Source organism: Pinus tabuliformis, chromosome 1_2 (genome assembly GCF_031772625.1).
Source record: "Pinus tabuliformis cultivar Carrire ecotype Pingquan chromosome 1_2, CPIR1, whole genome shotgun sequence".
Classification (NCBI taxonomy): Eukaryota; Viridiplantae; Streptophyta; class Pinopsida; order Pinales; family Pinaceae; genus Pinus; species Pinus tabuliformis.
In genome coordinates, this window is record NC_142298.1 from 1,284,616,392 (window position 1) to 1,284,630,044 (window position 13,653).

Consider the following 13,653-nt stretch of genomic DNA (forward strand, 5'->3'; position numbering starts at 1 on the left):
TCTAGCAATTGTGAAAGAAATCAGATACCTCAAGTAAATCAAGCAATAACTAAAACACCGTAAAGGGAAATCAAATCACAAGAATTCCTTATCAACACTCAAATCATAAAAACATACATCTCAACTAGTTTGCATATCCATATCATTCAAACTACGACAACTAACTTATGTTCCAAAGAATATCAATGTTAGCATAATCCAGTGTTATAATAACAATTCATCCTGAGTATTCAATAATCACAAGGTTTCACAGAAGATTGATTTGGGATGGTTAGATCATTGTACAATGCAAAAAATTTGTACCATACTCAGAAATTCATATCGTCTTGTATCATCGAGGATGATAGTTCCAATAATTCAACAAGACAAGAATCTTTTCATCAATAAGCTTTGAGGACAAAGCTCTTCTAAAGAGGAAGGCAATGTTATGAACATAATAATATATAAATAATGGCTAATAGGTGTAGTTAGTTATGAAAGGGCATGTTTTAAAAGGACGACCATTATTGAAAGACCCCTGTCTAGATATATAAACAAGCCTTGATTTATAACCAATAATATCACTTGTATATTCAATATTTATATATTAATATTTATCCTATTATGGATATTTCCATATTCCAAATAAATTCTGAATATTCATAAGTATATGAACCTGGTTCATTACAACCATCCGCACATTCAACTAAAAGGAAAGAGTGCAACACACCTGTGTAATACACTAACACCTTTGCACAACCAAACCCAATTACAAACTCAAGGTGAATCAAAGACTTTATTATTATACAACGAAATATATATCATAGAACAATTTTCACTCTCAAACTCAGAGATCCACTACACCCTCCCTTATCTCAACTCTAGCTCCTAATCCATGTACAGGTCAAAAGTACTTACCATTTGCTAAATTATGGTATGTTCTATGCTTAAGAGAAATTTACTTCAAATTTTCTTATTAGCCCAATATCAATTTCCAAAATTGCAATCACATCAACATGATAGTAGAATGTAGATAGAACATAAATGTAACTAGTAGAAGACAAGCCAAGACAAGAGACACAAGATGTGGCACCAGCGAGGGACAAACCCCAATGCGGGGAAACCCTTGATCAATTCTTCTTATATTCTTCAATAATTCAGCAGAGAGAGAGAGAGAGATAGTACAATTACACAAATTTGTGATTTTATGGCAGCATTAATAAAACCCTAATCAACAAGGTCAAAGTTGGTCAAACAGATAAGAAATGACCTCAAGTCAACCTTAGTCAACTCAGCCTCCAACAACAATGATAGGCAGCCCAAAATAGTCCAAGAATGATGGTCAAATAACAGTCAACGCATGAGCAGCGCTGCGGTCAACCCTCAACAGTCAACGATGGTCAAATGGATGGTCAAAATAGGTCAACGCTTGTTGTCCAGAACTGTGGCTTGCTTGGAAGAGACTCCCCACACTAATCCACAGTCAAAGGTACCTCCTCACTGGTCAACACAATCAAGGTACAACCCTGCTGCTCCACGGTCAACTCAAGTCAATGCTTCCCTAGATTAGACCTGCGTCCTTCCTTTTCCCCATGTGTGAGTGACCTGCTCCTCTTACGCATACCCAATCAGACTAGGAGAGAGAAGAATGAGATGATGAGATGATGGAAATAATGCCACAAGGTCTCCTCCTTTTATATGCCACGTTGAGGATAAACAGGGGATGTGAAACAATGTTTTGCTTGCTGGCTGACCTTGACAAATTGTCAAGAAATACAAATAAATTCATATCTCCATGAATACATGTCGGAATCGGATGATCGTTAGATCAATCCTACACCTCTCGATGAGAAGAATCCAATAAAAATATCAGTTGCCATAAATAAGGTGACCCACATGGAGTTTGGCCCTAGTTTCCAATTTTAACACTCCCTCTCAACTAGGGAGAACTCCATCTGCTAATCCATTTGTTTGTCGATACTATCTCTGCCATCAATGCACTGCTCTGCTCTGCTGAACTATGAAGAAGAAGAAGTGATCGAGAATGTATCATACCATCCTCTACTGACCTGAAGTCAGTCCCAAATAAAAGAGAGTGTTTAATAGCACTCTTACTGACCCGAAGTCAGTCCAAATGAAGAGAGTGTGTCATACCACTCTTACTGATCCGAAATCAGTTCCAAAAGAGAGTGAGTTATATCACTCTTACTGACCCGAATTTAGTTCCAAATAAAGAGAGTGTCTCATACCACTCTTACTGACCCGAAGTCAGTTCCAATTGATCCCAGATCAATGTCATCCTAGCATAGGGAGTACGGTAGATACATGATGCGTCCATCGATACTACTATGGTCCCTATCCTCATTTCCCTACTCATTGGCTAGATGAGAGGTACTTCCCATGAGTCCCAGATTGCATGGGTAGGATGTCTTAGCAGGAGAAGGACTGACCACTCATCCTGCCTACATGTCACCACGGGTATCATGGGGGAAGGCTGAACCACTCACCATGTACATAGAAAACCACTAGGGGAAGGCTGAAGCACTCACCCTATGGTTGCTCATCGCTCCAAGAAGTACCCCAAGCCCCCCGAAGCTCCCAGAGCTCAAATTATATATCATATAGGACCCTCATGAGAGGGTCTCTCTCGGAAAGTCAAGAATTTGACCTTTCCTAGGGGCTTCGTCAGAATGTCGACGACCTGCTCATCAGTCCCAATATGATGGAGCCTTATTTCTCCTCATTGTACCATATCCCAGATAAAGTGGTACCTGATATCGATGTGCTTGGAGCTATCATGGAATACGGGATTCTCTGATAAACGAATCCCACTCTGGTTGTCGCAAAGGATCACGGTAGTATCCAACATATGTCCAAACAACTCACTAAAGAGCTTCCGCAACCAGACATCTTCACAGGAGGCCATACTCGCAACAATGTATTTGGCCTCAACGATGCTCAAAGCCACTGACTTATGCTTCCTGCTCATCTAGGATATTGAAGCAGAACCCAAGGAGAAATAGCACCCAGAAGTTCTCTTTCGGTCCACCACATTGCCTGCCTAATCAGCATCGGAATAACCATGTAGCCTCACATCTCTGGCAGTGTATCTCAGTCCATGAGTGATTGTGCCACTAAGATATCTCAGAAGATTCTTGGCACCAATCCAATGTGAGCGATGAGGCTCAACCATATATTGGCTCAACGTGTTGACTGCAAAACATATATCCGGACGGGAGTTCACCAAGAACATCAATGCTCCTATGAGTTGATGATACTCAGAAGCATTTCCCAATACAAGTCCGGCAGCACTACCGCATAGCTTCCTGAAGTTAAGCTCCATTGGAGTAGTCACGGGTTTGCAGTGCACCATACCAAATCTCTCCAATATCTTCACCACGTATTTTCCTTGAGATAGGAAAATTTCTCCTGCCTTTTGCCAGACCTCCAGCCCTAGGAAATAGTGCATCAATCCTAGGTCCTTCATCTCAAATTCGGAAGCCAACTCCCTCTTACATTTGTGAATGAGAGGGTTTGCACCTGTCAGAAAGAGGTCGTCAACATACAACACCAGTATGAGAGGCTTATCATCTTCAACCTTAAAGTAAAAGTTCGTATCGACTTCACTTCTAGTGAATCCTAGCTTCATCAAATAGCTATCGATCCTCTCATACCAAGCTCGGGGTGCTTGCTTCAGCCCAATGTAGAGAGCTTTCTTCTACCTGCATACATGAGATTCCTGATTATGAATCTCAAGCCCCTCAGGTTGTTCCACATAGACTTCCTATTTAATCGAACTATGCAAGAACGCAGTCTTGACATCCATCTGATGTAGGTTCCATCCTTGTGAAGCAGCAAGGGCTATGATTGAGCGGATGGTGGTGTATTGGGCAACAGGTGGAAATATCTCATCACAATCCACACCTTCCTTTTGAGAGAAGCCTCGAGCAACAAAGCGAGGCTTGTACTTTTCAACACTCCCATCAGCGCCATGCTTGATTTTGTAAAGCCATTTCGAGGTGACAATTGTTTTGTCCTGGGGTCTGGGGACCACATCCCAGACATCATTCTTCATGATGGACTCGTATTCTTCATTCATAACATCCTTCCATACTTGATGCTTTATAGCTTCTTTGAACGATGTAGGCTCGTTTTGAATGATGGTGCTCATAATGGTCAAGTATCTCTTATACCTGGTCGCCTTCTTGCTTTCACGGAAAGTCCCTTTGGGGGCAATATGTCTTTCGACATCTTCAAGAGTCCCCCTAAGCCGGAGGGCTTGTTCCTTGAAGAGGAAGGCTCTTGCGGAGGGGGATCAATAGGATCCATAGGTTCTTCAACATCGGGCATCGTTTCATCTTCCTTCTCATCTGGCTTCCTGATGTCAACTTCTTTATCTTTCCTTAGAATAGGAAGATTATCAACCTTGCTAAGAGCCATATCTTCGTCAAAGGTGACATCATGACTTATCTCAACTTCCCTTTGACCAGCCACATAGATTTTATAGCCCTTAGAATTTTTGCTATAGCCCACAAAGATTCCCTTCTTTCCGGATGCACCCAATTTGCTTCTTTTCTCCTTCGACACATGAAAATATACGAGACTTCCAAAAATTCTAAAATGAGAGACATCATGTTTGTTACCAATGAACATTTCTTCGGGGGTCTTGGAATCCAATGCTTGATGAGGGCATCAGTTTTGAACATATACAACGGTATTCTTAGCTTCGACCCATAGAAACTTCGGAAGCCTTTGATCATGGAGCATGGCACAGACAGCTTCCATAATTGTACGATTATTCCTTTTAGCCACACCATTCTGCTCAGAAGTGTATGGTGTTGTGGTCTCCCTCTTAATGCCAGCTTCTTTGCAAAAGTCATGGAACTCATTGGATTCATACTTGGTCCCATTATCAGTCCTTAATATCTTGATTCTCTTCTCAGTTTGATTCTTGATCAAGGCTTTGAAGTGACAGAACCAGGTGAACACTTCATCCTTCCTTTTCAAGAAGTATATCCAAGTCTTGCGAGAATAATCATCTCTAAAAGTAAGATAATATAGATATCCTCCCAAAGAGTTTACCGACATCATACCAGATATGTCGGAGTGGACCAACTACAATATATCTGTAGTCTTTCTATTACTTGAGGGGAATGGTCCCCTTTTAAGCTTTCCTTCGACACATCTTGAACATACACCTTCATGCTCTACTTTGAACTCGGGCATCCCTGTCACCATCTGTCTCACATCGAGTAAAGCCATACAATGAAGGTGGGCAAACATCCGGTGCCATAGTTCAGACTTTAGAGATGTGTTGCAAGACATGACTCCCAACGGAATTCCTCCAACTTGATATAAAGAGTCAACTCGAAACCCAAGAGTTAAAGCACCTTTTGTTGGCTTATTGGGGCCTGACCCAGGTTCGGAGGTGATTTAGCCAAACAAATCCCAATACTACTGGCCCTTTCGGCAACAGTCCACGGAGCGCGGATTGAGGTCTCACCCGAAGTAGTATGGGAGGGTGCTAGAACCAGGTTTTCGCACCCTAGAGATGTCTGATGAGTTCAAGAGGTCCACGGTTTGACCCTGCGCGCACATTGCTATGCGCACTTTCCCGTACCTCGCAGCCTACGATGCTGCCTTCACGCAGCCCTACTCGGGGCCCGAACGTTGTTGTTACCCAAGTCCTTACTAGTAGTCCATTATTAGTTGATTAACTTAGCCTATTTGTATGCGTTAAGTTATAAAATAAATCATTCATATAGGTGCGCGTAGTAAATAAACAATGTATTTGCAATTTATAACAAGCATGCATTAACCCAAGAACAGATGTACAGAAATACGATAGAACTTCTCTTTATTATTTTCTTTTTCGGTTACAGACTCTACTCCGCCCTACGCACTTAGCTGCAGGGGTCTTCGTACTCAGCTGCGGACTACTAAGCCTCTGCGCACTCAGCTGCAGAGCCTTCTCCTACCCTACGACTCAAAGACACACTTAGTCACTTAGACTTTATTCTTCTCACTTCTTTGTTGCTTCGTTCTTTTTTACACTTAGAGCTTCGCTCTATTTATACAATCCCATGGTCCGCAAACCATGGGTAGGCCGCCCTTACATTACAAAACTAGGGCGGACAACCCTATGACTCTATCATACATTTCGCGCTCACAATTCGCGGAGTCTTTACAACAATGTTGGGTCAGAACTTGGGCTTTTAGCCCCAAAACATGCCTTGGGGGGATTCCATGCCCAACAGGCCCCCAACACAAACATCGTGACTCGCCCTCGAGTCACTCTGTCGGCGCGGAGTCCCTCCAACTGTTCTCGAACTGTGCTGAGGTCATCAGCGCACTGAGCTGCTGCTTGCTGAATCTACTGCATCCGTTGTTCCGAGACCTCTGATTTTGGGGTGCTTCTCTGCATTAATGTGTGCATCCCTTGTATATGCGCGAGCTTTCCTTCAATGTTTGCTGTGATAGTGAAGGCCTCATCGATCCATGGTTGGACGCGCGCTTTGAGAACTGCCTCCTTGTGGCGCGCTGCATCCACCTGTTCCTTCAGTGCCTTAGCTTGCTGCATCCTCGCAAGCCTCTGGGTGAGGACTACTGTTTGCGCAGTTCCTCGGACACTATCATATTGCTGCTGGAGTTCTCGCGCTTCTGTTTCTAAGTGTTGGATGTTGGGGTCCTCCTGCAGAGTCGTGAGAACCTCAAGTGCTTCCTCCAACATGTTGGTGCAGTCTCGTACTGCACCTCCAATTTCCTCCAATCCTGCTGTAATAGCACTAGCACGCTGCTCTCTGACTTCCGGGGGAGTGGATGGCTGCGCCTTTAACTGCAGCTCAGCGATCTGAAGATTCAGCTCCAGCTAAACCTTGGTCGTTTCTTCCCTGGCCTCGCGGACTCTTGTAGCTAACCTGTGGATCCGCACCTCTACTAGTAGGTTTGTTGGGATGGCCAGCTCCGGGACGCGTCGACAAGCGTCATCTACCACCTGCACCAACTGTTGATTTTGCGACACCAATTCATCACGCTGCAAGCTAAGTTGTTCCATGTTTATCTTTTGCTCGTTGAGGACTTGGATCACGCGGTTCTTCCTTGCGCATAGCTTTGCGGTTATCCCATCTTGTAGCAGATATAGTGTCTCGCGCAGAAGGGCAGCCAGATTAAGGCCAAGGCCTTTTATCATGCTCACCGAAAATTTATCGGCCTCATTCGCTACTACTAGGGCTCCTTTCGGCAACACTATTGTGTTTGCCATCCGTACGCACAGCATCTGTTCTGCTGCCGAGGATCCTGCTGCGAGGTGAGTTGAAAGGGTCCCCGCCTGAGGGGGGCGTACCTGTAACTCCTGCAACTGGGCCCTGAGGGCCCCCAACACAGTCTGGTGCTCCTGCATGAAATCTTGAAGGGCCTCGTTTGTGACATTGCGCACTGTTTCGCCGATGTCATGCAAATCACCCTCGATTAGGGTGATCGGGTCAATGGCCAATTTCGAGGCCTTGACCTTCTTCCTTGAACCTGCTCATTCTGTCATGTGTGGGTGCTTCAACTGTGTGGGTGCGGTCCCTAGGTCCGCGCTCCCTTCTACTATTTCTACTTCCTCTGCCTCCTGTCCCTACGAGGGCGTTGCTTAGCCCTTGTCCGCCTTCTCGGTTGCTTCCTCTGCCTCTTGTCCCTGCAAGGGCATTGCTTGTCCCTCGTCCGCCTTCTCAGTTGCTTCCTTTGCCTCCTGTGTTTTTGTTGCTTCTGCGGCCTTTTTCTGCTCGGCGGCTTTTTGTGCCGCTTCTCGTTCTTCAGCTGCTGTTGTTTCATTTCGTCTTTTCTCGGCCAACTGTGTGACGCGCAGCTTGGCATCGTCATTCTTCTTCTGCGCTGCCACCCTTTCGAGTTCTACAAGATCTGGGGCGCGCCATTCTGGGGGCCACGCCTCCAAGACAGTGAAAATGGCGTCGTTAGTGGCTACAAAAGGTAGCTTCATCCACTGCTTCGTCGGATCTTTGCACGCCCTGATAAAGATGTTGTGCATATTAGCCTTAAAGTCTGCAAAACTCTGCACACTGTTATACACCGTGGGTGACAAGCGCGGCTTCTGGTTGATCCACATCCGGATGTTCATCTCCATGAGCACCCAGAAGATCTTGTTGTCGCGTATACTTTTCGCGTCCTTTGTGGCCCAGAGTGAAGCGTACTTCGCAGCCTCTAGTAATTCTCTGTCAATGCTAGGGAATTCACTGTCCTCCGGTAGTTCCCCCGCTATGAGCACTATGGATATCAACAACCACGCACAGTGGAAGGTTTCACCCTGCTCTTGGGCTTTGCAGAGGAATTCGGACCAGTTAAACTGGACCCCCTCTGCGCACTGCTCGGCCAGTGCGATCACTGGTGCCGGTACCTCGTCGGCGCGGCACTTCCGCATAACTTTGCCTGCGAGGATCTGGGTGGCTACGCGGACTGCTTTGTCCTTGATGCTGGAGATGGCGTAGCCCCTCTTCTTCTTTTCCAGCTTATATTTTGTTTTCATGGCCTCTGCAAGGGCCAAATCACTACCCTTTCCTTTGGCTATGGTCGCGGGGTCCTTTCCTTTGTAGGGGAGCCGGGAAATGTGGTGAATTAGGTCTGCCGTGATGGGGATAGGCTCCTCCAGCCATAGATACCCATCATGCACCAGGCAGAGCAGCTGCCTGATGACGAAAATGGTGATTGGCGCGTGGTGGAAATGTGACACCCATAATAAGTTTAGCAGCCCAACCTTTTCCACACCGCGCAGCCACTTCCGCGGCTCTAATGTTGTCACCACCCCCGCAGTGTTCTGCTTCATGAGGTTCCCGGTCTCCAGGTGAGGGAACTTCTCGTGGTCAGCGAGGTCCCAATCTTCAAACTTCATGGTTGGCACGCGGCCCAGGTGCGTGCCTTCAAACACAATGCCGTCTGGGAGGAGCGGGGTTTGGAGTGAACTCTTGGTTTCGTCCAGGTCCTTTGGCACTTTGGTCTTCCCTTTTCGCGGAGGGACATATGCAGGCAACTTTGTCGCAGAGTGTGTAGGTTGAATATCCTCCTCCATGTCTTCGTCTTCTTCCTTTGTGATGATAAGGGCCTGCAAATCTTCTTCTTCCTCATCTGTTTCTATCGTGACAACTTTCCCCTTCTCTGCCATCGATAGTTTGCTACGCAGCGGGTTCCTCGGGGACATGCATATGAGGGACATTGCTTGTTTATCCTTCTTGGGCCTTGGCGTACGCGGTGATTTGGGGATTTCTGCCACAACCCCAACGCCTTCTGGAACGTCTTCCATAGTTAGGGCCTGCGCGGCTTCACCGGCGGTCGCCTCTTCTATTCCCAAACCATCCTTAGTAGCTGTCATTGTATCTGGGCTGTAATCTGGCACTCTTGAATTCAGGGGCTTAATCAATGCTTGGCTGACAATGCTCAGGGCTCTGCTCAATTGCTGAATTCTCAAATGACCAAGTGTTGTTTGTTGGCCCTTTGTGTTTTATAATGCCTTTTGAATTCAAATTCGACCGTTCCCCCCAATTCTGGTCCATTAACACTTTCTTGGCAACAGATATCCCAAATCTTGCCCATAAAAATCACGTCTTAAATGCCAGTCGCCCGCTTCATTTGGCCTCAAGTCACACATCCCATCTTGAACAATGACTTCAACGGTCACCTTTTGGCCAATTCGCGCAGTACCGCAGCCCTCCGTGCGCGGTTGCGGACCTTGTGACTCTCTACTTCTGCACACATCCCCAATATTGCGCAGCTCTCGGGGCAGGATAGTTTATAGTCCCGCGCCCTCTTCCAACTACCTGGAGTGCTAAGACTGTCTTCCCTGCGGCTATTCAGGTGGTCACACCACCCGTGTGGGGCTCCATCCTGTCCTCTACCACGTTTCGCAGGGAATCCCCACCTCCCATTGTTGTGTTCGGCATCACGCACTTCACCACGTGCAATGCGCTACCCTGGTTACGACGCTGGGCGATATGTGGTCCAAGCCAAGGCAGCAGACTAATCAATTCACGACGATAGTTCTCAAACTTGTCGGTAGAATCGTACGCACCTTGCCTGACCATCCTGGGTTTTTCGACAAGAAAAGCTTCCTTTATCTCGTCCTCCAGCTTCTTAACCTCCACATCAATCAAAGTGCTTTTCTTCCTTAATCATACCCTTTCTTTTTCAAGTTCACGGAGTCTAAAGTTTCCCCATAGAATTTCTTTCTCAAACCCAATGTGTTATGTTTCTTGCGGCTGTGTGATTCCTTCTTTCCGGGCTTCACGAACCGTCGTATCTACAGTGGTTGCTATGTGCGGACTAGGCTTTGCACGCTCCAAAGGGATTACAACCCTTGCTTCATGCTTCGGCTTCGGAAGTGCTCGCTCGGTCAGGGTTTTGCACATGGTCCTATAAGCCCATAGAACCGCTGGTATGCGTAGGTCCCAATTAGTGCGTCTCGCATGGTGGACCGTATTCAATACTTCGCACACTTTGTCAAAGGATTCTACGCGGATAATCTTTGGCGCGCTTGGTCTTATCATACTTCGTCGTTCGCACCCCTGTCTTGCTCACTCCTGCTTGTTGGTGTTGTTTCCTATCATGAGGACGGTGTGCGTTCGTGCAGGTTGCATACCATACGCCTGTACCCATCTGGAGAGGTGGGCACGCAGGCTGTTTTGTCCATCATATCCGGCTTTCATCCACATCTGAGGCTTTCCAAACCGTATGAGCATCATCCTTCTGCATTCCCGCCAGTCCTCAAAATTCTGCTGGTGCGTACCCCACTACCTTGCGGGTGTAGCGCCCAGTGCCCATTTCAAAGCGTCGAAACGCTGCTGTTCCAGTACTTCTCTTTCAAATTTGTTCAGGAAATCATCTACCGCGGTTAGTCTGTCATACATAGGCAGATCTCTTGCCTTTGTTGCTACACAGCGTAGTGACTTTATCATCATGTTGCAATTGAGTGTGGTTACCTCGTGTAACCGATTTTGCCATCGTTTTATTTCCTCGTCCGAATCTGATGTGCAGGAGCTTTCGCATTCCCACGAAATCCTGCCATCCACTATAGGATTCACCCAATCTTGGTCTTGAGCGGTTATCTTGTAGATACAGTGTAGATCGTCGTCGTTGTCACAATCGCGCACTGGCTCTATGTAGCGCGATCCTTTCGCAGGGTCTAAAGGTACTACTACGCGCAGTGACTTTTTCTCAAAAATCATTTTGCGCTTCTTCATATTTATTACTCCATTCATATCAATGGCCCAATCTATTCCTAGTAGCGTGGGATAGGGATTGTTGTCATCAACAATCTCTATCACTTCGAAATCTGCAAGCGCGCTCACACCTTCGATATCTCCGTTATTCCTTGCAATCTTCCCATCAGTAGGATCTTTTGTTGGTTCGCCATTCGCAATTGGATAGGAGACCATTGTAACGCGGGCCTGCCCATGTGCTCCCATGTCTGCTTTGGCAGAACGTTCGCATTCGATCCTAGATCCAAAATTACATGATCCATTTCATATTCCCCGATTTGCGCAGTCAATCTCATCTCCCTTCCTGTTTGCGTTGCGTGCTTGCCGAGCTTTCGAACTACGCGCGGTTCTCCGGGTCCCGTACATCTAGTGATGAGTTCTTGTAGCCCTTTCACTACTTTGCTGTCGCGCAGCAACTTCATGCATGTCTCCAAAAAGGTAGTGAGCATTGATGGGTCCATCTCTAGTGCTAGTTTGTCTTTACTACCTGAAGTGGAGGCATCCGTGAAGCTCTTCTTAGCTTCCATGAATGTCTCCTTCGCGCACTCCAAATCAAACTTTGGTTCCTTTGTTGGAGCCTTGCGAACCCAAGCACTCTCTTTGGGCTACTTGCCCTTGTCATCTCCTGTCGTGATACTGCTTCAGAGCATGATGTTTACATTCGGGTCCTCCTTGCGCGGCTCAGACCTCATCATTTGCAGGTTTTGAGTTGGGGGAGGCTGGAGTGTTCCTTTATCGCGCAACCTCGCTATCATTGTGGGGCAATCCTCCGTCTCATGATCAAACTGGGTACAATATAAACATGATGCTCTTGTCGGATTCATACAATCGTGGGCATAATGCCCTGGCCCTCCGCAATTGTAACAAATTAGTGGTTCGCGACCACTTCTTGGTCCCATTCCACTTCGACTTCATCCGAGCCCCTTAAACCCAGTGTGCGCCATCCCTGCATTTTGATTGAGGGCTTGCGTTTTGGTCTGAACTCTGTAGGTAGGAGTCTGATCCATCATTAGTCCATAACTTCTACAGGTACGCTCATCATGGCCTACTGACCTGCAGAAATTACAAAATAACTGCTAGGAACTCTGTGTATACTTCTATAATAGATGGCAGTTATCTGTAGCATGCTTTCCTCCTATTTGACAAATAGCGCACCATAATGCAGGTGCCACGCTCGGTCTTGCTTGTGCCTCTGGTCTCAATGGCATTAGCCCTCCTCTCGCCAGGTAGTTTGTGAAGATTGGACAATGGTCCTTGTCATGTCCTTGGTCTTTGCACTTTATGCACCATACCTCCTCGCGCGCTTCTGGGCGAGTTGTCCTATCTTGTTTCAAGCTCTTCATCTCAAGACACAAGTTTTTCAACTGCGCGTGGATCTGTTGGACTCCTAAATTAGGATCTTGTATCAGGGTCTCGTGCAGTCTCATTGCGATCTCCAAAGCCTCGGCCTGAGTTGACAGCTTCTGTTGTGACAGTGCGTTCCTTAGATGCGGTGTTAGCGACGCTACAAACCATGTGCAGTGTTGCCCATCCATCAAGGTCATGTTGGCTTCACGAATCATACACTTCAGTCTCTGATTCAGCTCCTAGGGGGTCTCACCTAAAAGCATCGCGATTTCCTTAAATCCGATAATCGACTGTGTCTCTGATTTTGACCTGCTAAATTCCCTATTTAGCGCAGCTTGGATATCTGCGATCCCTGCGTTTGGATTGTCATTGAATGCTTAATGTACCACGTCAGTGCGCGATCTTGCAAGGCATTAACTAGTGTCGTCTTCTTGATATTATCATCCGTGACTCCTTGCGCTTCCCATACAGCTTTTACTACGAACCAAAATTGGTCCGGGTCTTCGTTCCCTACTCCTTTGAATATCGGCAACTTTATTGCGCTCGCCATATTGAACTGTGGTGGTGGCGGAGGTGGTGTCGGCAAAGATGGGGGTGAAGATGATGAAATTGGTGGTGGTGTAGGTGGGGGTGGTATGCGCAGAATTCGTTGCATTATCAGACTGATTGCACTTCTCAGTGAAACTTTTGCGAGTTCTTCCTCGCTTTCTCGCGTAGGTGAAATCAAGGGACAAGTCTCTAATTCTTCACTACTTTCATTTCTATAGATCCTCGCACTTCTTGTAGCCCCAAACATCAATTTATTCGCATAACCCGCTTTTCACAAATTAGCATTTTAATCCAAGTGTTCAAAGATTTAATGTACTTACCTAGCGATCCTTTGAGGAAGCGTCGTTCTGCGTCACTGTAGCTCACTGACGTGTCTACCGCGAATTCGGTGATAAACCCTCCTATAATTTGATCAAGCCAATGGTCCACAACACGCGCAATCTTATCTCCTAATGCTTCTAGTCTGTGCACTAACTCTGGAGTCCACACAATAGGTTTATTGAGCCTACACCTTCCCTGACTGTCTGCTAGC